Source organism: Lithobates pipiens, unplaced genomic scaffold (genome assembly GCF_037356315.1).
Source record: "Lithobates pipiens isolate NorthernLeopardFrog02 unplaced genomic scaffold, aLitPip1_a1.2 Scaffold_23, whole genome shotgun sequence".
Taxonomy (NCBI): Eukaryota; Metazoa; Chordata; class Amphibia; order Anura; family Ranidae; genus Lithobates; species Lithobates pipiens.
Window position 1 is genome coordinate 220,420,298 of NW_027507785.1, and position 25,268 is coordinate 220,445,565.

Below are 25,268 nucleotides of genomic sequence, written 5' to 3' on the forward strand. Positions count from 1 at the left end.
CACAGGCAGATCAGTGGCTAATACCGCTCAATTTGACAGTTGGTAAAGTGGTGTGTGACAACGGTGCCAATTTGCTTAGCGCATTGAAACAGGGCAAAATTATGCCCGTGCCATGCATGGCACATGTCTTAAACTTGGTCGTGCAGCGATTCTATGTAAAATACCCTGGGGTCCAGGACATCTTGCGGCAGGCAAGGAAAATCTCGGCCCATTTCAGAAGATCTTACACGGCCATGGCTCGCCTTGCTGACATTCAGCGGCGACACAATCTGCCGGTCAGACGTCTTATTTGCGATTGCCCGACGCGATGGAACTCACCCTTCTATATGCTTGATAGGCTGCTCTGGCAGAAACATGCAGTTAACCTGTACGAACTCTGCAGCAGAACAGGTTCTGGGGAGCTTGGTTTTTTTCACCGTGCCAGTGGCTGCTCATGCGTGATGCATGCAGATTTCTGTGGCCATTTGATAAGAATGCCAAACTGGTCAGTCGCAGCCATGGAGCTATCAGTGACATGGTACCTTATGCCTTCTTTATGGAGCGTGCATTGCGTCGTGTCATTGATCAAGCCATGGAGGAGCAGGAACAGGAAGAGGAGGAAGTCGCAGTGCTGGATGAATCAACAACCTGTCAACAACAGGAGTCTGAAGAGGAGTCAGAGGAAGATGGTGCCGGGGCGGATGAGGGAGAGCAAGAAGAGCATGCTTTAAACCTTTCTGGGATCCCTGTTGTTGTGCGTGGATGGGGAGAGGAGAACGAGGAGGACGACATTATCCTGGATGATGAGCAGGAGCCAGGCTACCACACCACTTCCAGCTTAGTGCAAATGGGGGCCTTCATGCTCCAGTGTTTTAACAGGGAGCCCCGTATAAAAAGCATAAGGGTCAAGGACCAGTACTGGATGGCAACGTACTTAGACCCCCGGTACAAACACAAAATGGCGGAAATGTTACCACCGTCACAGAGGGCTGTCAGAATAGAGCACTTCCAGGCCTTGTTTCGAGAAATGATGCATTCTGCTTTTGCGTGCGCTGGCAGAGGAGCAATTCCCACTCCCAGAGAAAGAGTTGCGGGTACCAATCCAACAGCGCCTGCAAGAAGAGGCCGGTTTGAAGATGTGTTGGTGACTTCTGATATGAGGTCATTCTTTCAGCCGACCCATCGACAGGTCTCAACCGAATCCAGCATCAGGGAACGCTTAGACTGACAGGTGTCTGACTACATCGGGTTAACGGCCGATGTGGATGCTCTGAGGAGTGATTAACCCCTGGACTACTGGGTGGGCAGGCTTGACCTCTGGCCAGAGCTTGCCCAATTTGCAATGGATCTGTTGGCTTGCCCCTCGTCCAGTGCCCTGTCCGAAAGGACATTCAGCACAGCAGGGGGGATCGTGACTGATAAGCGCATTCGCCTAGCTCATGACAGTGTTGACTACCTCACATTTCTAAAAATGAATGAGGCATGGATCTCGGAGGAATTCAACACATGTGACCAGTAGACCATGTATATGCATAACTCTATAAACGATTTATTTAATCAAGCACACAGACCTTTTTTCTACCTTTGGCTCACTTCCTTGTACAAAAAAAGAATGCCGTACTAAATGCCCATACCCTCCTGTTTGAAGAGGTTGAGCATATTTTTGGGTCCCGCAGCGAGTTGCTGGTATCAGTGCTGCTGTCAGTGCTCTCTATCTCGGTGCTGGTGTGGTGTCAGTGCTCTCTATCTCGGTGCTGGTGTCAGTCCTCTCTATCACGGTGCTGGTGTCAGTTCTCTCTATCTCGGTGCTGGTTTCAGTGCTCTCTCTCTATCTCAGTGCTGGTGGTGGTGTCAGTGCTCTCTATCACAGTGCTGGTGTCAGTGCTCTCCATCTCGGTGCTGGTGTCAGTGCTCTCTCTCTATATCGATGCTGGTGTCAGTGCTCTCTATCACGGTGCTGGTGATCATCTCCTGCACCCTCTTCATAGCCTACCATGACCTTTCCTCTCCTCCATTGCTTTTATGCGCTCCTGAGTCCTGAATTGTCAAAATTTCACAGATAAAAAAGAGAATGCTTTTTGTTGTCGATCCCAGATTCACTTCATACTTTTGTTATGTCAGTGGCCATGTGGTGGGACTATGTGTGCACAGCTAGTAAATATTTTGTGGCTGAAAATATGACCTGTAGGTTTTTAATGTTCGCCTGCCATTGAAGTCAATGGGGCCCACCGCAAACTTTGCGGTCGCAAACTTTTGGCCGCATTCGCGGTTCACGTTGGCGAAACATCCCGTCGGAAGTTCGTCCATCTCTAGTCAAGAGTACCTCTATAGGGTTATGGTGTGAAGGCACCACCAACACCCAAAGCCCAATTTTTCCACACCTGATACTTCAATCCAAAGAGACACCAGATATTATCTTTAAAAAAATTGGAATCTTGGCATGAGTGTACCATCATTTGGCTTCTTCACTTAAGGCTTGCTCACTGTGGTGCAAAAGTTTGCTATTTCCATTGAAAGTCTGCCAAAGACCAGAACTTATCTAAAAAATATGTTCTGAGTGCACTTAAATGGGGCCTCAGCCTACAAACTGTCTTCCCAAGCTGTTGTTTACTAAATTAAAAAACTTGCAGGGAAAATCAATTTAAATGTAATTTTTTTGTATTTATAAATGTCAGTTTAGCTGCAGCAAGTTCTATACACAGTACAGATACTCCACTTCACAGGCAGACTAAGCCACCCCCCGGAACTATATTTAAGGGAAATTTTATTTTTTATTGTTTCACTTTAAGCATCCTTAAAATCACTGCTCCTTTAAAAACTTTAAAAATCTTTTTTAAACTTTTTTTTGCATTGGCACATGTCCAACAGGGCAATACCAGGCCCCCATACCCCTTTTATGTCCAATAACTTGCATTTAAGCCTTCAAAATGGGGACTTTTTTTTCCAGTTCGGGTCCCATAGACTTCAATGGGGTTCATCGCTAGGGCCCCAAACTTTTGCGATGTTCAAAAGTTCTGTCATGAACCGAACTGAGGGGCATTCGGTCCATCTCTACATGTGAGTAAAAGCAAGAGGGGCAGGGGAAAGACAGCATAGCAACTATAGTGTAGTAAAATAAAAATAAAAATTATTTCAATAAAACCATTGTTATTTTACTACACTATGATTCCTACACTGTCTTTCCCCTACCCCTCTTGTTCAAACCAAAGCCATGTTTTAGAAGGGGAGCCAACCTATGGTTTCAGGTTTTCACCCTGCAGCTATGTCTACAGTGTGAGGGATCCAACCACAAGATCCCCTAAATTTACTTCTCATCACTATCAATTAACTGAGGGGAATTTGTTTATATAGAGGCAGTATATTCCTCTATTTTATTTTAATAATCTTTTATATCATACAATTTTAATTATACAATAAAGTGTTATTTTTTACATACAGTAGAAGGTGTTAGTCTCATGCTGTGCCTTTAATGTCCACCATTTTCTGTACATGTTTCTTAGCAGTTCTTTTCTTATTTATTTGGATGGGGCATCTTTTAGAAAGCTATTTTTTCCTATAGTATGTATATAGTCAGAATATAATAAAATTATTACAAATTTAACAAAGGCATTGCAAGTCATTAACTGTATATATAGTAAAAATTATATACAGTCAGTTGTCATACAGATGTTGATAAGAGAATGCCAATATGCTTGACACCAGTGCTCAATGACTCTTCCATGACAAATCAAGCCATAAGCAGGAACCGCACAGGTTATGACACTGACCAACTCTGAAAGCGAAGCAAGAAACTGTAAAATTGCTGCTTTCAGTAAAACAACAGACAGTAGTTAACAGTAATTATATTTCCTTAGAAAGAACAGTAATTATATTTAGACAGTTTAATATATTATTCATGTCTGACAAGGAAGTGTGCAGTGATATTTATTATTACTTAATATTTCAAGTTTGTTGAATTGTGGTTCACTTATAGTTTTTTTTTTTTTTTAAATAATGATTTAGAAAAAAAACAACAAAATCCACAAAATGTAAAAAAAAAAAAATTACACATGATGGCTGTACTACAGTTCTTAGGTAAAAAGCTCTATACTGATGGTGTATTGGGAAATGCAAAAACTGAGTATTTTATACTGAGCAAAAAGGGGTCATATGCTGGAGGGTGTGCATCGAGTGACTCTTGCCAATAAAAACAAATAGCAATTTGTTTGTGACCCAGTTCTAAAGCATAAACCAAATGAGAGGCTCACTTGCAATGCTCTAGTCACCAATTTAGATATGTTTGGAAGTGTTTCCAATGTTGTAGCCATCATAATAAACTGTTCACAGTGGCTGCTTTCCTTGGCAATTTTGTGCTTACTGTGGAAGCAAGAATTGAAATATACAAAAACCTGCAACTGTCGATTTGTCATGTAACTCTTTCAAGAGCATTTTAATCAGTAATTGATTTAAAACAACTATATTAGGAACATTAGTTAATTCAAAGTACAACACTGAAAAGATAGCAAAGCCCATAGTTCCGAGTCTGCTGAAATTGTTGATATAGGATGTTTACAGCTTTCATGTTTCAAGCCCCCTTGATAGATTAGAGGCACTGAGGTAAAACATCTCTCTCAAGACAGTCTGAAGCTACTCAAAAATGCCAAGTTTATACCAGGAATGGAAACAATATGTGGACTAATAGGAGTATTGTCAACTTATGAAATGCTCTGGTGTGTCTTTGATGTCGCTGGGCAACAGCTTTAAAGTCTGTTTGGTACAGAGGGGCAATACTTAGGCAAGACTTGCTGTAGGTCCTTGGCTGTGCCTTGGAATCTTTTTTCCTACTGTGAACAGCTTTACAAGATATGACTGGCTTGTCCTCTGTTTCCTGGCATTAGTCTGTCTCCTGTCTTTCTCATATGCTTGCATAATGATTTCACCTGTCTGTTGATTACACTGGTCTTCTCTGCTTATTTCTTATTTCCCAAACATTATACACATTATATACATATATATTTTTAGCAGGAACCCTAGAGAATAAAATGGTCATTGTAACTTTTTATGTCACACGGTTTTTGTGCAGCTGTATTTCAAATGCATTGTTTTTGGAAAAAATCCACTTTAATGAATTACATTTTTTTCATTTTACACTGTTCCTTTAAAAAAAAAAAAAACATTTATTGTTATTGCAAGCAAAATAAACATCCCTTATAATAACAATACAGCATGACAGGTTTTTTTTATGGAGAGATATGAGGTCTAGATCATATTGATCTTTTGCTTTAAAAATGAAATGGCCTTCTTTACATGTGGCCGGAAATGGAAGTGATGTCATGAGGTTGCTCCAGTCCTCCTAGGGCATAGGGTGACGACCCCACCCGCCACTTCTAAAAGTGACCTAATAATGAATCTGCCACTCGGGCCACTTTTGTAAAAAAGACCAGCGCCTGAGGGAAAAAATTATACCGGGGTTATGGTATCTAGCTGCAGCTATAACTTTGGTATTTAATGTCAAAATAATGACATATTTTCCCTGTTAGGCAGTCGGCAAGTGGTTAGCCTTATGGTCCTGCCTGATGCCTAGGTATTTTGCTTGGCTGACTCTCAGCTATCAGCAGTAGGGAATCCAATGACAGGGACATCAGAGTTTTATGCAATGCCGTCCAATCTCCTTGCTTGAAGTTACTGATGAAAACTCCATTCTTAGATGCCAAGGATCAGGGAAGGGCACTGGTACCACTGGTGACATAGAAGATTGACACTCATACTTGAATTATTGAAAATACTTATTCCATGCAAGGTACCGGGGACTGTGCAGCTAAAAAAAAATGGTCTCGCAAAGGTGCGATAGCTTCAGTCTAGAGTAGCAGATGCCTGAAATATAGCCAAGAATACAAAAAATATGCAAGAGAGTAGCTGACCCAAATAAAAAAAATAAAAAAACAAGGGAGCAGAGGCTAGAATTTGCATTGCAAAAGTTAAATTTTTGGGGGTTTTCTACATTTTACATGTTTGATAAACATCTTATAAAAACAACACATTAAAATATTAGGCACAAAAAAAAAAAAAAGTGGTTGTAAAGGTTGAAGGTTTTTTTTTTATCTTCATGTATGCATGAAGGTACAAAAACTTCAATATGCGGGGCGTGGCCTGGAGCTCGACAGGAATGGCCGCTGTTAAACTGAGCTCTGCACACCCATGGCTGAAATCATCCCTTCCAGCCTCTCAGCAATGGCGATGGGCATTGCTGAGAGGCAGCTGGACAAACCTACACCTGGCTCCAGACAATGCAGATTGTTTTCCACACCAGGATCCCACAGCATACCGGAGTGTTTCAGGTTCCAGACACACCAGACCCGAGGCCATTCTGCAGCATGGTAAGGGAACCTGCCTACACAAATCACCCCCTGCAATTGTCAGAAATTACAAAAATAGCTGCAGACATTAAAACACAGCTTCCCAATCAAAGAGGAGATTCTTAACAAGGCCAGATGAAATGACCAAATCCTCTTTAATGAGCACAATATCTCCCTATTCCAGGACCTTTTGCATATCACACTCCAAAACAGGCGAGCTCTGCGCCCCATACTGTCTGTCTTGAATTAAAAGGAGATACCCTACCTTTAGCACTTTCCCTTTGCTCTAAACTTTACATACCAGGGTAAACAATATTATTTGAGGATGCCTGAGGATAACCCAACTTTCTGCAAGCAGCTCAACTTGCCACTGATAGAACTACCGAATTGGTACAAGGAGTTCCTTATTCCAATTCAGGGATTCCCCCCCCCCCACACCCCGCAGGCTTCTCTTTCCAAGCCTCACTCCATCAAAAAATCTAACTTCAATAAACGCACGGGACCCAGCTATGGCAAATCTCCTTATGCAGCCAAGGGATCCAGATCTCAAGACAACACCTGAACGACACCTGGGAGATAAGCCATGTTATTCTTGTTACATGGACTCTGAGCCTTATGAACACACCTGTCTTCTACACCCTACCTATTTTGGTTTTAGATGGACTACCCTGTTTTTGTTTACACAGTGCCTTACATAGCTTTTTGACTCTCCAAGCTGAATTTTTTTACTCACAAAGTGATTTATTATCTTTTGATGCTGTCTAGTGATGCTATTTTAAATTGCAAAATGTTTATTTCCCTCAATGATGGAAGGACTCTGAAGTTCATTGGTCACTTGCAACTCTGAATCCACCGTGTCCAAACATTCTTCTAATCTCGAGACTGTTACAATTTAATATGAACCTGGAAACATTCGCTGAGTACATACTTATCTGTATGCATATGTCTTTTTGCCCACTAATCATCCTTTTTTATGCATATATACTCATTCATGTTTAGTAATTAATTTACAGAGCATACAGTCTGCCCAAATTGTAATATGTGAACATCCTGTGGTCTTTGACCAATAAACTATACCTATAAACTTTAATTAATTAAATAAGAAACACCAAAAATAGGGTGAAAAATTCAGACTACTCGTGTATCATATGCCCTAGATTGGTCGAAATGTATCCCTTACTTAGCACACTCAGGATTGGGGCAGTGTGGGTGATATTCATTACCTCTAAAACAATGTGTGTTACCATATAATACCCCCAAACTCATTATTCATACCATATTATGGGTGTTTTATGTTATAATAGAGCTTGACTGTTATATGATTGTCATCAGATTATGGGGTTTATTTACTGAAGGAAAATCCACTTTGCACTGCAAGTGCACTTGAAAGTTCACTTGCAAGTAAAGTCACTTTAGATCCGAGGGAGATATGCGAGGAAAATAAAAAACAGCATTTTAGCTTGCACATGATTTTATGATAAAATTAGCAGAGCTTCCACTCATTTCAGATCTACGCCTTAGATTTAGAGCGATTTTGTGCCTCCAAGCCAACCAAAAAAGACTACATGAATACCCTCTGGTCCTAACCAATTGACTATACACACAGACATACGTTATCCACTTAGACAGTTCTCCAAAATAGGATGCAATGATTCGCCATATATATTGTTGGGGTCCCCCCTTGTACTAAATGGGTCAATCATACTCCCTGAAAAATAATCAATTTCTTATTTCACAGTGGAAACCGCTCTCCCACATATTCAGGAATCCCCTCTTCCTTCCAGGACAGGATATTAAGGCCTTCCGTTGGTGGCTAGATAAAGGTTTGTATAGGATTGGCCACTTTCTATCGCCCTCTGGTCCTTTCTCTTTGAAACACTATATTAAAAAGCATCACCTGCCAGATACTGAAATATTCCGCTTTAATCAAATTAACCATTTTCTACAGTCTTTGAGGCCTTTTACTGACCCCCCTCTTTCGGTCACTGAATACGAACTATGGTGTGGTCAAGCCATGGAGCAGAAGGGAGGGATATCTGTGATCTATCGCGCTCTTACAAGGGTGGAAAGTAAAACACTGTTTATGCGAGAATGGGAAACAGATCTACAACAACAATGGTCCTTAGAGGATTGGCATAAGGTGTCTCTTAAGGCCTTCAAAGGCTTTCTAAATGCAACTCTCATAGAAGCTAACTTAAAGATTCTTATGAGATGGTACATGGTACCTCTGAGATTAGCAAAAATTTATCCGAATGCCTCTCCCCTTTGTTTCCGTGATTGTGGCCATATAGGTTCTATGTTACATATCTGGTGGGATTGTCCGAAAATTAGGACTTTATGGAATAAGGTTTTCCACATTATTCGGAAAATCACTACCTTCCCCATTCCTAAAACTCCTCAAATAGCTTTACTCAACTTTCCCTTACAAGGAGTGCCGAAATCAACTCAACAACTCATTAGATTTATTCTGGTTGGAACTAAACTCACTATTGCTAAGGCCTGGAAAACAAAGACGGTCTCCCTAAGAATGGTTAAAAGGAAAATTTCTTGGATCATGGTTCAGGAAAAAACTGTTAGCATTTTCCTTAATAAGATAGACAAACATACTGCGATATGGGATCCTTGGATCAATTATACCTCTAAATGTTTTCCGGGTTCAGGGACTCCAGTGTGCTGAGGGGTAAGAGAGGCTCGCTTCCTTCTTAGCTACCTTTTCTCTGATTCCTTTTCTTTTCCTTTCATCTTTTCTTTTTCTCTTCTTTCTATGATTTAGTGCTTTTTATCTAACTTAGTTTGGGTACATTGGGAGGTATAAACCCCCATTAAGATCATAAACCTTTATACTCAGATCTGTAGGCTGACTTGTTTTTTAAATCCTATCTGGTTCACTTGTTATAGTTATTTTTTCTCCGAGATATCTCTTTGACCTGCTTTCTGGGGCATTGTTGTTTCGATACTTACGCTGGAAGAAAATGTATCACAGGTCCCAGTTCATGGGCTAGGTTAGGTCTCAGGGGCTCTGGCACAGCAAGATCCCTTTTGGGGTGCTAGGCCCAGGAGGCTCGACCTCACAGTCAATAGATGGGTTCCTCGGAACCATAGGTTTTTCACCTATTGAGATGTTAACTCGTTGGTTGTTCTTAACTTATGATTTACATGATCTCCTCCAGATAGCTTGCACCGATAGATCTTGTTCAATAATTCTCAGGGTTTATGTTCTGACTAATCGGTACTCTAATGAACTCTGTATTACTATTGTGCACTGTTTTTATGATCTCTTGTCTTTATGTTCAATCTTTCAATAAAAATCTATTGAAATAAAAAAATAATAATAAATGGGTCAATCGTATGCCCTTCACTGGAAGTTTCAGAGCAGAGGTTGTCTCTGAACCAATCCGCTATAACCAGATATTATTTGCACTACTAAGCTTGTTACCAAATGTGCCTTTAGTGCATACTTGGAAATTCGTTTACAATGTTTATAATGTTGGAGTTTAGCTAGTGCCAGGCTATTTAGGCTTCCTAGGTTATTTGCTATAACCAGTGGTCAAAATGTTTAATTAACGCTTGCTCTTAACGCTGTTTTCATGTTACTGATTCATGCTTCCACTTAAATGGCTGGAAGGGGTACATGATCAATTTAAATATTTGATTTACTTTATTTTAAGGCTGTGGGAGGCAATGCTCACACAGTTTGTCAGGTATCAGATAAGAAAGAGAATGTGTGGACTGCAACAGAGGAAACCCAAACATGTGTAAGTGAAATATAATGATTTATTTAAGATAAGTGAATAAATACAACCACCTCCAATATACTACAATGTGCAACCAACCACCCACCAACATAAACCCACAAATAATAACAAATATATAAAAGTAAAGGGAAATACTGAGATCATAAACAGAGCCAGGCCAGTGTTGTCAACAGGAGGTAAGCAGCTGGGGAAGGGAAACAAACAAGGAGAGGATGGATGGATCACATGAGGGACGGGTACAGGTACAAGGCTCAGGGTTCAGGTAAACGGACAGGAACAGGATCAGATACAAATACAGAGCTCTCAGGTTCAGGATCAGGGCACAAGGAAAGATACCAAGGCAAGGCATAAGTGTGTCTGCCGGGTATTTATACATATCTCAATCAGACTCAGATGATGCCTGATTGCAGGAGATGATGTCGGCCCCACACTGCCAGGAACCACTCGCTGGTGGACACCAGTACTGTGGCCCAAAGATCACATAATACCACCAACAGGGGAAAGCTCCCCTGGCAGTTCCACACTGCCAGGAGACAACTCCTGGTGGACCAGAGTACTGCACCCCAAATATCAGGGAGTGTCATCAGTGGATGGAACCTTCCCTGACAGTACTCCCACTCAAAGGAGTGGCCTCTGGATGCTCCAACTAGCTGCTGCTGGGACAAGTCCATAGCATCAAGCTGGGCAGCAGGCAGAGTCACACTAAGCTGGGTTTTAAACACAGTCCAAAGTATAAAAGCAGGCAATGGGCAGCTCAAGCTGGGCAGAAGGCATAGATGTAACAAGCTCAGCAACAGCCACAGGCACATCAAGCGGGACAGTGGGCAGCAGCACATCAAGCTGGGCAGCAGGCACAGGCACATCAGACTGGGTAGCAGACCAGGGAAAATCAGACTGGGCAGCAGACAGGGGCACATCGGGCTGGGCAGCAGAAAGGGACACATCAGGCTGGGCAGCAGACAGGGACACATCAGGCTGGGCAGCAGACAGAGGCACATCAGGCTGGGAAGCAGACAGGGGCACATCACTTGGGCAGCAGGCACTGGCACATCAAGCTAGGCAGCAGGCACGGGCACATCAAGCTGGGCAGCAGGCTCCAGGCCATTGAGCTGGGCAGCAGGCTCTGGGTCCTCAAGATGGGCGGCAGGCTCAGAGTTATCGAGATGGGCAGCAGGTTCTGGGTCGTCGAGCTGGGCAGCAGGCTTTGGGTCATCGAGCTGGGTGTAAGGCTCCGGGTCAGCGAGCTGGGTGGCAGGCTCCGGTCATCAAGCTGGGCGGCAGGCTCTGGGTTATCGAGCTGGGCAACAGCCACTGGGACATCAGGCTGAACAGTGAGCACCAGCCCAGTAGGCTGGGTAATGGGCCCCAGATCAGTTGGCTGGGTAACGGGCCCTGGATCAGTGAGCTGGACGCTGGGCACTGGCCCAGAAAGCAGGGTGATGGGCACTGGCATGACAGGCTGGGACAGGGGCACCGAAACTTCAGGCTCAGGCTGGGACACCGGATCTTCAGACTGGGACACTGGGACCCCAGACTGGGACACCGGGACCCCAAACCGAGACACCGGGACCCCAGACTAGGATACCAGAACTCCACACTGGGACACCGGGACCCCAGACTAGGATACCAGAACTCCACACTGGGACACCGGAACTTCAGACTGGGACATGGGACTTCAGACGGGGACACTGGATTCTCAAGCAGGGACACTGGAACTTCAAACGGAGACACCGGCACTGGAACTTCAAGCAGGGGCACAGGCACTGGAACTTCAAGCGGGGCACAGACACTGGAACTTCAAGCAGGGACACAGGCACTGGAACTTCAAGAGGGGACACAGGCACCAGAACTTCAAGTGGGGACACAGGCACCGAAACTTCAATCGGGGACACAGGCACTGGAACTTCAAGCGGGGACACAGGCACTGAAATTTCAATCGGGGACACAGGCACCAAGACATCAGACTGGAAAGCGGGCACCAGGACACCAGACTGGAAAGCGGCCACCAGGACATTAGACTGGAAGGCAGGCACCAGGAAATCAGACTGGAAGGCAGACACCGGGACATCAGACTGGAATGCATGCACCAGGACATCAGATTGGAAAGCAGGCACAAGGACATCAGACTGGAAAGCAGGCACCGGGACATTAGACTGGAAGGCAGGCACCGGGACATCAGACTGGAAAGAGGGCACCGAGACATCAGACTTGAAAGCGGGCACTGGAACATCAGACTGAACAGCGGGCAATGGAACTGGGACATCAGACTGGAAATTGGGCACTGGGACATCAGAATGGAAAAGCAGGCACCGGACATCAGACTAGAAGGCAGGCACCGAGACATCAGACTGGAAGGCAGGCACCAGGACATCAGACTGGAAAGAGGGCACCGAGACATCAGACTTGAAAGCGGGCACTGGAACATCAGACTGAACAGCGGGCAATGGAACATCAGACTGGACAGCGTGTACTGGAACATCAGACTGGACAGCAGTCACTGGAACATAAGACTGGACAGCAGGCACTGGATCATTAGCTTGAACACCGGATACTGGAATATCAGACTGAACAGCGGGCACTGGAAAATCAGACTGAAACGCGGGCACTGTAACATCAGACTGAACAACAGGCACTGGAACATCAGACTGGACAGCAGACATCGGAACATCTGGCCAGAGTGGATTAGCTGGTGTGGAGACAGGTTGGGTTACTGGCAGGATTAAATGGGTAGGAAAAAATGTCCATCTCTGTTTTGGTTTAGCTACTGAAGTCCTATAGATAACTGCAGGACTGTAGGTGGGGGATGAAGCAGACAGGAGAGGAGGGTTGGAATATGGCAGGGAAGAGGTAACAGTAGCTGGGGGAAGTTCTTGAGGGATTGTAGGCAGCCGAGAAGAGGCAGGTGGGTTAAAGGCAAGAAAAGGTGCAGGGAGTAGAAACTGGGTATTGATATTTAATGGGAAGCAGGGTGTATTGAGCTGCGACTGAGGTTGCCATGGGTGAAGGGGAAAAATACATTTGGGCTGGCAGGTGTCTGATGGCAGAGGTGGTTAGTTGTGGGTTGGCTGGGGCTGATTGCAGCATTTCAGACCATGCTAGGACTAATGGTTGCACAAACTGTAGTTTACATTCTGCCTGTCTGACCAGGGACTGAACAGACTCAACGCACTCTTATCACTTGTTGTGAACAGGCTGAGTAGTGTTCACAAAAGTGCATGGGACCATCAGAATTATTACAATAGGTTAAAATTAAACACTTAAAGTGGAGGGCCACCCTGAAAAAAAAAATACATAAAAAATTAGAAAAAAATCATAAAAATAAATAAAAATGAAAGATTTTTTTTTTAACTTACCAGAAATGCCTGTTGCTAGGCACATCATCCTAATCTGCCTCTTCCTCCTCCGCGGAGATCTTCTTTCTTCTCTCCTCCGTGCGCCATCTTCTGGGTAATGGGTCGCGCCATGTTCTGGGAGCTGTGTGTCCCAGAACACAGCGCGTCCCATTCACAAAGCGCTGCGCGACTTGCGCATGCGCAGTAGGAAACGGGCAGTGAAGTCGCAAGGCTCCACTGCCTGTTTCCCTTAGCCAAAATGGCGGCGTCGGGACCCGAGACCGAGGGACGGGTCAGCCTCGGGCGGCCGACATCGCGGGCGCCCTGGACAGGTAAGTGTGCTTATTAAAAGTCAGCAGCTACAGTGTTTGCAGCTGCTGACTTTTATTTTATTTTTTTTAAACTGGGCCTCCTCTTTTGTAATCAGAACAGCGCCACACCTGCAACCTCTTTTAATCAATGAGGAGGTGCAGACTCCGCTCCTTTCACAGATTGAAAGGTCTAAAAGGGCTGGGATGGTGAAAATAATGGGGGATTTTAACTACACTGATATTGACTGGAGTAATGGCACTTCTGGAACAGTTAAAATGTATAAACCTATTAGAAATGATGCTCTGCTGGATCTGGTAATCTCAAGCAATGCAGAGCCTATCACTAATGTTCATATAAATGAACATCTGGGTAGCAGTGACATAACATGACTATATTAATTGTTAGCTGTAAACAATAAATACATACTGGAAAGATAAAAACACTTAACTTTAAGAGAGAGATTTTTTAAAGGATGGGGGCTGCTCTCCAAGACTTAGACTAGGAGGGAATATTGGCATCGATTCACACAAAACAAAAATGGGAATTCTTCAAAGCGACTGTATGTGAACACACTGCAAAGTATATTCCCTTGGGAAACAAGTTTAAAAGGCTAAAAAAATGTGGCTCACATCCTAAGTAAAAAAAATATATAAATAAGAAAAGAGCTTTTAAAAAACATAAAAATGAAGGAGTGCTATCATCATTTAAATGTTACAATGAGTATAACAGAATATGTAAAAAGGAAATTAAGGACCTCAAAAACTTCAAAATGAACAACAGATTGCAAAAGAAAGTAAAACAAGCCCCACAAAAATGTGTCAAATATATTAATAGTAAAAAGGTCAGGTCTGAGCATGTAGGCCTTTAATAGTACAAAGTGGGTCAAAGTGAAGGGAAATGTATTAAATACTTTCTTCAGCTCTGTGTATACAAATGAGCATGGGGGGGGGCTCATGTCCATAGTGGGAATAATATTGACACAATCCCAAATTAACCATTATGGCTCAAAATTGATGTGGCCCAGAAATATTTATACAGAATAAAGGTGAATAAAGCCCCTGGACCAAATGGCATATACCAACGGATCCTAAAAGAATTGAGCTTTATCATTTCAAAGCCATTGTTTCCACTGGATTGGTGAAAGGCCAATGTGGTGCTTGTATTTAAAAATAAATAAAAGTATTTAACAAGTAACTATGGACCTGTTAATTTAACTTCTATATTTGGGAAGATACTGGAGAGTTTAATAAAATACCACATATGGACTGTTGAATGTATATTTTGTTTTTGAGTCTATATACGTAAGTTTGACCCTCTAACTGCTTGATAAGTCCATGTGGGTTATTTACGAAAGGCAAATCCACGTTGCACTGAAAGTGCACTTGGAAGTGCAGTCACTGTAAATCTGAGGGTAGACCTGAAAGGAGGGGAAACTCTGCTACTCACTAAATCACTGCTGCTGATTTTATCATCCAATCATGTGCAATCTAAAATGCTGTTTTTTCTTTTCCTTGTATGTTCCCCTCGGATCTACAGCTACTGCACTTCCAGTGCACTTTTAGTGCAAAGTGGATTTGCCTTTTGTAAATAAATAACCTGCATTGTCTTATTGCTTTGACTTTAGTTACACAGATTGTTAACGGATAGGGCATGTAAAGCAATTTTTTTCCTTACCTGTACTATACCTAAATCAACACAATGGTATTTCTTTATATATTATCTGTTATGCTATCTGTTGATCTTTTCAATAAAATATTTAAACAGAAAAAAATAAAAATAAATTAAAAAATCACATAAATGAGTTCTTGCTTAAATTTTTTTTTCAGTAACAGACAGCATGGATTCATGAAAGACAGAAGTTGTCAAACAAGTCTGATTTCTTTTTAACAAGGAGGTAAGCAAAACCTTGGATAAAGGAGTTTTGTAAATGGATAGAAAACTGGATAGAAGATCGTATTCAGTGAGTAGTGTTTAATGATTCATACTCTGAATGGTCTAAGGTTATTAGCATTGTATCCCAAGGTTCAGTGTTGGGACCCTTACTTTTTAATATATTTATAAATGATATAGGGTCTGGGATTAAAAGTACAATTTTAGTCTTTGCAGATGACACCAAATTATGCAGTGAAATAACATCCTTACAGGATGTCTCCAATTTACAAGCTGACCTCAATGCACTATTTAATTGGGCAATTGTGTGGCAAATGAGGTTTAATGTAGATAAATGTAAATGTATGCACTTGGGGGCTAGAAACATGCACACATCTTACATAATAGGAGGAGAACAGTTGGGGGAGTCAATGCTGGAGAAGGTTCTAGGTATCTTGGTAGATCATAAGCTTAATAATGGGATGCAAAATGGCTACAAAGCTAGCAAAATCCTTTCTTGTAAGAGAGGCATGGACTGCAGAGAGAGAGAGAGAGAGAGATAACAGGTTGCCCCTTTAAAAATCAATAGTAAAACCTCATCTGGAATATGCAGTTCCATTTTGGGCACCAGTTCATAAAAAGGATATTGGGGAACTGGAGAAAATGCAGAGACATTGAGGAGCTCAGCTATGCAGAAAGATTAGCTGAACTGAATGAATTCTCTCCTGAGAAGAGGAGATTAAGGGGGATATGATCAACATATATAAATACATAAGTGGTCCATGTAGTGAACTTGGTGTTGAGTTATTAACTTTAAGGATTAGTACTGAAATTGTTTTACCCTCTCTCCATAGGGTGGACAAATATCCTTGTTCACAAGGCTCCATGAGATGTTCCAAAATGACAAACAGAACATTGCGCGTGATATTATTTGTGCATGCGCAATTGGCACTAATATGGTGTCCGCATCTCACTGGCAGGGCAATCTGCCAGGAGATGGGAGGACTATAAATATCCTTGCATGGCAGCAGTTTGTGTGATGCAACCACCTGCAATGCTGCAAGCCCAGGAGCTATCCCTGACTACCAGGTGTTATTAAGGTAATCACTGGACATTAGTGTTTTATGTTTGAGCTAAATGCCATTACTTGTTCATTTGATTCTGACTACAAGTATTATTTGCTCTGTAGATCTATCACACCAGACCTACTTTGTTCAGCCCAGGGAAGCGTTTGTCTATGATGAGTTGTGTGGGTTTATGGCGGATACATAGAGGTTTTATTTCTTTCTAACTTCCAAAGGTAAGATCCTCCAGATATAAATTGAATCAGTTTTGTTTACATAGTATTAAACCTTATTAGATGGAGAGATAAAAATCTCCCCTTCCTTGCTCTGTTTATTCATAACTGCTGATTGGATGTCTCTCCTGCAGCAAGTTTTGGTGTTGTTGATGAGATTGGACTTGTTCCCCCTGGTGGTTGATCAAAATAACTACAGCTCAGAAGTTGAAACCTCTCTAGCAGATAGCTTCATGTCCATTTTACAGATAATTGTGATTAACACTGTTTTCCAAATATACAGTATCTCACAAAAGTGAGTACACCCCTACATTTTTGTAAATATTTTATTATATGCTTTTATGTGACAGCACTGAAGAAATTACACTTTGCTACAATGTAAAGTAGTGAGTGTACAGCTTGTATAACAGTGTAAATTTGCTGTCCTCTCAAAATAACCCAACACACAGAAATCAATGTCTAAACCACTGGCAACAAAAGTGAATACACCCCTAAGTGAAAATGTCCAAATTGGGCCCAATTAGCCATTTTCCTTCCCTAGTGTCATGTGACTTTGGTCACCTCATGGTAAAGAACTCTCTGAGGATCTGAAAAAAAAAATGTTGCTCTACATAAAAAGGGCCGATGCTATAAGAAGGTTGCCAAGACCCTGAAACTGAGCTGCAGCATGGTGGCCAAGACCATATAGAGGTTTAACAGGACAGGTTCCACTCAGAATAGGTCTCGCCATGGTCGACCAAAGAATCTTTCTATCTTATTTTGCAATCTACTCTTGGGATGAGGTGCCTTTTCTGAAATAGGACCCCCTTGCCATTCTTTTCCAATTTTCTTTTCGTCGACCAAAGAAGTTGCGTGCATGTGCTCAGCATCATAGCCATAGGTTGTCTTTGGGTAATAAACATATTAGTGCTGCCAGCATTGCTGCAGAGGTTGAAGGGGTGGGGGGTCAGCCTGTCAGTGCTCAGACCATATGCCACACACTGTATCAAACTGATCTGCATGGCTGCCATCCCAGAAGGGATCCTCTTCTAAAGATGACTGACAAGAAAGCCCGCAAACAGTTTGCTGAAGACAAGTAGACTAAGCACATGGATTACTGGAACGATGTCCTGTGGTCTGATGAGACCAAGATAAACTTATTTGGTTCAAATGGTGTCAATAATGTGTGGCGGCAACCAGGTGAGGAGCACAAAGACAAGTGTGTCTTGCCTACAGTCAAGCATGGTGGTGGGAGTGTCGTGGTCTGGGGCTGCATAAGTGCTACCGGCACTGGGGAGCTACCATTCATTAAGTGAACCATGAATGCCAACATGTACTGTGACATATTGAAGCAAAGCATCTTCGGACACTGGGCCGCAGGGCAGTATTCCAACATGATAACAACCCCTAATACATCTCAAAGATCACCACTGCCTTGCTAAAGAAGCTGAGGGTAAAGGTGATGGACTAGCCAAGCATGTCTTCAGACCTCAAACAAAAGAACTCGCTGCTCCAGGTGAGACAGGAAGCCTAGTGATATCATGGGTGCCCGCCTTGGCTCGCCTCCGCATACGATCAACACTGAAGAAATGGCTGCACTCCAAGATTCATCAAGAGTTTTATTTTATAAATGAACATCCCAAGTGTTACAAACAGTTCAAATGGTAGAGGCGTTTCATACACTAACTTATTAATTACTGTAATGAATAAGCGCACCTGTTAGTGTGTGAAATGCGTCTACCATTCAAACTGTTTGTAACATTGGGATGTTCGTTTATTAAATAAGAATTTTGATGGACCTTGGAGTGCAGCCATTTCTTCAGCGTTGATCTCTCCCGACCTAAACCCTACTGAACATCTGTGGGGCATCCTCAAACTGAAAGGGGAGGAGCACAATATCTCTAACATCTATCAGCTCCGTGATGTCATCATGAAGGGGTGGAAGAGGACTCCAGTGGCAATCTGTGAAGCTCTGGGTAACTCCATGCCCAAGAAGGTAAAGGCAGTGCTGGAAAATAATGGTGGTCACACAAAATATTGACACTTTGGGCCCAATTTGGACATTTTCACTTAGGGGTGTACTCACTTTTGTTGCCAGCGGTTTAGACATGAATGACTGTGTGTTGAGTTATATTGAGGGGACAGTACATTTACCCTGTTATACAAGCTGTACACTCACTACTTTAAATTGTAGCAAAGTGTAATTTCTTCAGTGTTGTTACATGAACAGATATAATAAAATATTTACAAAAATGTGAGGGGTGTACTCACTTTTGTGAGATACTGTAGTGACCATAATTGGTCACATACATTTTGGTAGCATTTTTTAAATAGTATACATGCTATATACATATTGTATATATCTTCTAGAGCCCTTTGATTCCTCCTGTATTGTATTATTGTATTGTAACTGTACTGTCTGCCCTCATGTTGTAAAGCGCTATATCTTGGTGCTATATAATTCCTGTATAATAATAATAATGTGACATCCTATTGGCGGTAGCCCTGTGGCTCTGTTGTACATGCATTTTGACCTAAAGATTCGTTCAGGGTAAGAGTGATCTCTCAGATGATCCAATGTAATCTTGTGAATTGAAAAATGAATTTAACAGGGCTATTCAGCCCTATTGTTTATTGTTGTCTAATGTATATTGTTCTGTTTGCATTACCCTATACAATAAAGTATAAATGCTCCTGAAGAAGCCAGTATCTGGCAAAACATGTCGAGCAAATATCGTTGTACAGTACATTTTGATCGCATTTGATTCTCAACTTTGTAAAAAATGTTTTAGAGAATATTGTAATATATTTTTAAATGTATGGAATACAATTTACTATAAAATATAAAATATAGCTTTAAAATATGATATAGTGCATTATCTTGACCAGGCACCTTAAACGTTCCCATTCCCTATCTTTCTGTGCAGTTTTTATTCATTTTAAGGTCATCACGGAGGACAAGGAGCACTCTATACATCTGGAGGAAAAGAGATTTCATCTCCAAATATGGAAAGGCTTTGTCACAGTAAGAGCTGTGAAAATATCGAATAGCCTCCCTCAAGAGATGATTCTGGCTAGCTCAGTAGATTATTTTAAGAAAGGCCTGGATTCTTTCCTAGATACATACAGTGTAATATAACTGGATAGTAATATTTATAGGATCCAAGGAACACCCAATTGCGTCTTAGGGGATCAGGAAGGATTTTTTCCCCCTGCTGGAGCAAATTGGATCATGCTTTATTGTTTTTTTTGCCCTCCTCTGGATCAACTGCGGGTATAGGATTATATATATAGGATTGTATCATTTTTTCCCCTTCTATTGGTTGAACTAGATGGACTTGTTTCTGGAATGAAAATTCTGGAGGGAAAAGCTACTCACACTTTCATTCTGGTCCTCATCATTTAATTCCACAAATAATTTGTTAATGTCTTTAGGGCACCTCTGGCATCCATGGATGTGTTTTGTTATCCTTGTAGCATTAGGAAAAGAACATTTCTTCTTACAATATTTGTAAATTGCAGCTTTGCTCTCAGCAGAAATTGCACTGCGGAAATGTTTCCAAACTCTAGATGTTGGTCTCACCATTTTAATAAAAGGAGGAAAATAAAAAAACAATTAACCTACCAGACCTTTGGTAAACACTATACTATGATGGTGGAAAACACTAATAGGAATCATTTAAAGGTTATAAAGATAATATAATTTGTCGGACACATTTTCTCTTTTACCTGTCAATTAAGGCCTGAGAGTACGGAAACTATCATATACTGTATCCCAACAATCACCTAACTGTAGGAGAAACAAGCAAAATAAATTGGAGCCTTTCCCCTGCAGTGCCTCATAGTGGCAGAAATGCATATGTCTCTTGTTTTAGAACTGCATTGAGAAATACAGTGTTACTTGAACTGCATTCCTAGATTTGCTTGTCGTCAGCTGAGAGAACTTGCAATTATTTAAGACTTTTTTTTTTTTCCTTAAAAAAGTTTTTATTCTTACATAACATAAACAGATACACATCATAGTACATGGATAAACAAAAGCAGCTTCCATGACTTTGTGGTACATTGATAGAGTATACATACAGTTATACACGACTGATTAGGCAAGAACAGATAGAATACAGAATGTACTGAGCCTAAGTAGTCAATAAACAGAGCAAACTAGCATATGTACTACCAACAGTAACATAATCTCAAGAGGCTTTGGGTTAGTAGCAGTGCGTGTATATCAAGCAATGATCATGGGGACCACCCTCATCGGGTCCTCTCATGGTCCGAAGAGGGTCGGGGGACTTGCCCCCAGGAGTATTAAGGAGTAAAAAGCTTAAATGCCTCCCAGTATCTTTGGTACACAGAGGTGGGGGGCCTCGGTGTTGGGTAGTGTGCCAATGGGATAGGGTATACTTATGAGGGGCATAAAGAAGGAGTAGAGAAAGGATGAAGGTGGAGGGGGGGGATACAGAGGGGAAGGGAGGGCCAAGAGGGGCCAAAGTAGGGTTATGGGGGGGGTTGGTGAAGGATCAGAGGGGGAATTGAGGGGATGGGGGGGGGGGGTCGCTCCTCTCCCCAGCCCCAACTCGTCACACAGTTAGTACCAGGGTACAACTCGGGTAATTAATGTGGAAAGCAAGACTTGTATCTGTCCGTGGACTTAAAGTGTGTCCAGCAGGCCCACGTGGCGGAGAATTTCTGCGTGCGGTCCTGAGAAATAGAAATCATCTCTTCTATCTCTTCAATTTTAGCAACTCTTGTCAGCCAATCTCTGATAGTAGGAATCTGGGAGGAGCGCCAAAGCGCAGGGATGCATAATCTTGCTGCATTGACCATGTGCATGGCCAAGGACTTGTGATATGTTCGTCTGGGCAGAGAGGTGTGGTGGAGGAGGTACTGACCAGCATTGAAATATAGTGTGTAAGTGGTGACTTGCGTTATTATGGAATGCACCTCTTTCCAGAATGGTTGGAGCTTAGAGCAATCCCACCATATGTGGAGCATAGAGCCTTCTCCATTGTTACATCTCCAACAGACATTTGGGACCGAGGGAGAGAATTTATGAAGGCGGGATGGGGCCCTGTACCATTTTGTAATTATTTTGTAGCCATTTTCTTGAATGGCAACGTTCATTGACCCTTTATGTGCATACGTGGCGATGGCACTCCAGTCTTCCTCTGTAAATTGTATATGCAGGTCTCTACCCCATGATGCTTTAGAGGACTCCGTCTGGGAGGAGCGTGTTTAGTCTTGTAGGATAGAGTAGAGTAGGGATATGAGGTGCCTTTGTGGCGTGGTCTGGGCGTGAAGGGATTCGAATGGAGTAAGTCGTCTTGTCCAAATGTCGGTGCGGGACTTGGAAGTGAAGAAATGCATCAATTGTCTGTAGGTCCAGAAAGGAAATTCCTCTGTGTGAGACATGGATTTAAGGGCGTCATAGGATCGAAGTCGTCCTCTATGAAAAAAGTGCTGTGCTAAAACATCAGCATGTGGCCATTCCCTTGAAAGAAATGTTGTCGATTCTCTGGGTAGGAAATCTGGGTTCCCCCTCAGAGGTGTCAATGGGCCTAGGTATGAGGAGATCTGGTGAGAGGTTACCGCTTTCTTGAAAGCTAGCAGGGAAGTGTGGATGAGCAGGTGCGTCTTGACGGAGACGGGCCAGTGTGTCTTCCCCTTCCTATGGAATTTCCAGTCCAACAGTCTTGTTAGATGGCATGCTAAGTAATAATGATAGAGATCAGGTAGGGCTATGCCGCCATTGGTTTTAGGACAAGTCAGGCGAGAATATTTAATGCGTGGGGCATTCCCTTTCCAGATGAAAGCGGAGCATAGCTTCTTGTATGTCAGAAAGAAGGATGGAGGGATATGGATTGGGATCGTCTGGAGGAGGTACAGAATGCGTGGAAGGACTATCATTTTTATTAACGCAGAACAGCCAAACCAGGAAACATTAAGGTTGGTCCAATTTTTCAGGTCCGTTTGGATTCTAGCTAGGGTTGTGAGAAAGTTGTGGGCATAAAGCTCAGTCAAGTCTTTGGTTATTTGAATGCCAAGATAAGTTATAGCATCTCTCTTCCACTGAAAGGGGAAGGACGCTTGGCAATGGGATACCTCCTGAGGGGGTAAGGAAATATTGAGGGCGTGGGATTTGGAGTAATTGATTTTAAGATTGGATAGAAAACCAAAGTCCTGAATGTCCTTTAAGAGGTTAGGTAAAGATGTCCGGGGCGACTGCAGAGACAGTAAAATTTCATCCGCGAACGCGGCTATTTTGTATTCTGTGCGATTAATAACGACCCCTTGGACGTCTGTGTTGGCTCGTAATTTATTAAGAAAAGGTTCTAGCGTTAGGACAAATATCAGGGGGGAAAGAGGGCAGCCCTGCCGGGTGCCGTTACGTATAGAGAAGGCGTTTGACAGGAGGCTGTTGGCCTTCACCCTTGCAGAAGGGTTGGTATATAGGGCGTTAATATAGGCAAGCATACGGGAGGGGAGGCCAATGGTCCTCAGGACCTCCCGCATATAATCCCAGGCCACCCTGTCAAACGCCTTCTCCGCGTCAAGTGAGAGAAAGAATCCCTCAGTCCTATTTGTGGAAAGCCAGTGTTGAATATTTAGCGTCCGAATAGTGTTGTCCCTGGCCTCCCTCCCCGGGACAAACCCCCCCTGGTCAGGAGAGACGAGGCCAGGGACAAGTGGTGAAAGTCTATTCGCGATCATCTTGGCATAGAGCTTAATATCTACGTTCAGTAGAGAGATAGGCCTGTAGTTAGAGACCTGGGATGGGTCTTTACCCTCTTTAGGGATAACGGCTATATGGGCTGCCAGCATATCCCCTGCTGAGGTAGATGGGTCTGTGAGGGAGTTCAGTGTTGTCAGAAGCCGGGGGAGAGAGTCTCGGAGAAGCTCTTGTAGTAGGCCAGGGGAAAGCCGTCAGGACCCGGGCTTTTCCCGTTTCATTTGCTTTATAGCGAGGGACAATTCCTCGAGGGAGAGTGGGTGGTCCAAGGTCGCGGCCTGCTGTGGGGTAATTGAGTTTGGACTATATTGGGCCAGGAATTCTCTAATTCGCGAGAGGTGGTCAGGTGCGTCAGGGGGCCCTACGTTATTGTCCGGTAGATTATAGAGTGCAGAGTAGAAGTTTTCAAAGTGTGCCGCTATGTCTTCGTTTTTAGAAAGGAGTGAGCCCTGGCCGTCTCGAAGGGTGTGAATCCGGGATGAAGCTTTGGCAGTTTGAATCGTACGGGCCAATAACCTCCCACTTTTATTGCCGTGTTCGTAGAACACTTTTTGCTGGAGGACATATCTACGTCTAGTGCGTTTACCCAGTTCATCCATTAAGGAGGACCGTGCGCACAAAAGGTCTTGCAATGTAGCTTGCGAGGCCGAATGCTTATGCGCCGTTTCAAGTCTCTGGATTATGTTAATAAGGGACGTGATCCTTTCTTGGTGTTGTCTTTTGGCCTTCGCAGTCATAGAGATGAGCTCACCCCTCAAAACGCACTTATGTGCTTCCCAGATTGAGATGGGTGAGACTTCAGGGGAGATGTTTTCCTGGAAGTACAGGCGAATTCTGGCATCTAATTTTTGAATGTTTGCCGGGTCTTTTAAAAGAGAGGGGTTCATCCGCCAGGTTTTGGTTACATGTCTAGATTCAGGGAAAGTGAGGGTCATGGTGATGGGATGGTGATCGGAGAGGAACATCGGCTCTATTGTAGCTCTGGAAAGGAGAGAGAGGTCAGTCTGGGAGAGGAAAAGGTAGTCTATTCTTGAATATTTCTGGTGTGGGTGGGAATAAAAGGTGTAGTCTTTGTCAGTCGGGAACAGGGTGCGCCATGTGTCATGGAGAGTCAGATTCTGCAGTTGAATCTTAATCTGTCTCAAAGCGCGGTAGGGGAGTACAGAAGTGCCCGTAGAGGAGTCCAGGATCTGATTGAGAGGGACGTTAAAGTCACCTCCCAGAATCAAAATTCCCTCCTTAAATGAGGATAGAAGGTCACATGTTTTTCTAAAAAAGGACACTTGGTGTTCATTCGGACAATAAATGTTGGCCACCGTAATAGGTCTGGAAGCGTACATGCCCTTAATAAAGATATATCTACCTTCTTGGTCATACAAGGAGTCAGTCAGTTGGAAGTCAGCAAACTTGGAAATAAGGATAGAGACCCCTTTAGTCTTGGAGGTTGGATTAGTGGAGTGAAGCGCTCGTTTGTATATATGGTTCGTCAGCTTAGGGATTGCATCCGAGCAGAAATGTGTTTCCTGTAGCATGAGGAAGTGAGCCTTATTTTTGGAGAGGGTCGAAAGGATTTGTGATCTTTTTTCTGGGAGGTTTAAGCCTTTCACATTGAGGGAGAGGCATTTTAGTGAGAGGCGCGTCTGAGTGTTCGAATCCTTCTGCATTGTATTTAATTGAGAG